A 2,593-nucleotide genomic window follows, 5' to 3' on the forward strand; every position below is an offset into this window, starting at 1 on the left:
CATTAAAATCCCTAACAGCATTCAGATTTTATTTCGAATTAGAGTTTGCCCTAAAGATGGCCCTTCCTTCAGCAGTCCTCCTTTAAATACCAACACAAATAGTGCTTTACAACTGGCTCAATGTAAATCACTCTGCACGAGACTAAATATCCTCAGAAAAATAAAGACCAATTTGATAACAGAAATCCTGTAATGTTTCAATTTTTCAAGCAATGCACGTATTGTTTGATCAAAATACTTAGTGCTATTAGTGGCAAAATTAATACTTTTTTTTACACATTTTATTATGGAAGAAGGCACGGAGGTGGATTTATAAAGTGGAATACAGTGACATCTTTAAGCCTCAATCGTGGAGAGGTGGGTAATTTCTACATTGATATTGGTAGTACCGACGCTCCCTCCCATTGTATATGGTTGTGGAGTTTTCAAATGATCCAATCACTATTTACAAATGATGTCATCTTGTAAGTCCAACAAATAATTAGCATCTTCTGGCAGTCGGCACTTTATGCAACAGGTTTAAAGAAATTAAGAGTGCGGTACCTCTGAATGTCTGCCAATAGAGATTGGTAAATATCAAGTGAAGCTGAATCACAGCTACATTACAAATTTTTGTAAGATATTAACTCATGGTTTAAAAAATTTTTTTTTTAAGAGACCGCATTAGAAAAATACTGTTATGAAGCCCTCCTATTGAGTTCCCTGAAGCAGCAGCAGCAAGCGAAACATGGTCCATGTTGGGACTTGAAACTAGCTATCAAATGAGTGTTTTTCAACTCAAATTATTATAAAGTCAAAAGTGTTTTGGACCTTATTTGATCATTAAAAAAAAGTATTAATATTGTACTAATAGAACTAAGGGCCTCTTTTATCAATCCGCGCTAGCGGCTCCTGGGCAGCAATGCTGATGAAGACCATTCAAAGTGAATGGCTTTGTTGGTATTGCCGTACCGGGGACTGCTAAAGAGACCCTTTTTGAACAAACAGCATGTGCAATATTGAAAATGTATGAGACATTCATAAGATTTCTCTTATCCAAGTTGACTTCTATTTTTGATGAGCACATTATAAATTCATTTTGGTATATTTTTAAATGGACATTCTATTTAGTGTTTAGTTTGTTGCAGGTTTTTGTTGCTTTGTTATACAATCTTTCCTCCAATACTATTTAAAAAATCTTTTTGCCCCCACCTTTTTGTTGGATTTCCAGCCTAAAAATCAGCATCAAATGAAGAGAGCTGCTTAGGGCCAAATGGCCAGTATAGGATTCAGAGGTGAAATACAAGGGAACTCATGAGAATGTGGAACACAAAGAAAAAGAAAAGCAATGGCATGTACAGTGGGGAAATAAGTATTTGATCCCTTGCTGATTTTGTAAGTTTGCCCACTGACAAAGACATGAGCAGCCCATAATTGAAGGGTAGGTTATTTGTATCAGTGAGAGATAGCACATCACAAATTAAATCCGGAAAATCACATTGTGGAAAGTATATGAATTTATTTGCATTCTGCAGAGGGAAATAAGTATTTGATCCCCCACCAACCAGTAAGAGATCTGGCCCCTACAGACCAGGTAGATGCTCCAAATCAACTCGTTACCTGCATGACAGACAGCTGTCGGCAATGGTCACCTGTATGAAAGACACCTGTCCACAGACTCAGTGAATCAGTCAGACTCTAACCTCTACAAATGGCCAAGAGCAAGGAGCTGTCTAAGGATGTCAGGGACAAGATCATACACCTGCACAAGGCTGGAATGGGCTACAAAACCATCAGTAAGACGCTGGGCGAGAAGGAGACAACTGTTGGTGCCATAGTAAGAAAATGGAAGAAGTACAAAATGACTGTCAATCGACAAAGATCTGGGGCTCCACGCAAAATCTCACCTCGTGGGGTATCCTTGATCATGAGGAAGGTTAGAAATCAGCCTACAACTACAAGGGGGGAACTTGTCAATGATCTCAAGGCAGCTGGGACCACTGTCACCACGAAAACCATTGGTAACACATTACGACATAACGGATTGCAATCCTGCAGTGCCCGCAAGGTCCCCCTGCTCCGGAAGGCACATGTGACGGCCCGTCTGAAGTTTGCCAGTGAACACCTGGATGATGCCGAGAGTGATTGGGAGAAGGTGCTGTGGTCAGATGAGACAAAAATTGAGCTCTTTGGCATGAACTCAACTCGCCGTGTTTGGAGGAAGAGAACTGCTGCCTATGACCCAAAGAACACCGTCCCCACTGTCAAGCATGGAGGTGGAAATGTTATGTTTTGGGGGTGTTTCTCTGCTAAGGGCACAGGACTACTTCACCGCATCAATGGGAAATGGATGGGGCCATGTACCGTACAATTCTGAGTGACAACCTCCTTCCCTCCGCCAGGGCCTTAAAAATGGGTCGTGGCTGGGTCTTCCAGCACGACAATGACCCAAAACATACAGCCAAGGCAACAAAGGAGTGGCTCAGGAAGAAGCACATTAGGGTCATGGAGTGGCCTAGCCAGTCACCAGACCTTAATCCCATTGAAAACTTATGGAGGGAGCTGAAGCTGCGAGTTGCCAAGCGACAGCCCAGAACTCTTAATGATTTAGAGA

The sequence above is a fragment of the Microcaecilia unicolor genome, chromosome 3 (assembly GCF_901765095.1).
Source record: "Microcaecilia unicolor chromosome 3, aMicUni1.1, whole genome shotgun sequence".
NCBI classification, from domain to species: Eukaryota; Metazoa; Chordata; class Amphibia; order Gymnophiona; family Siphonopidae; genus Microcaecilia; species Microcaecilia unicolor.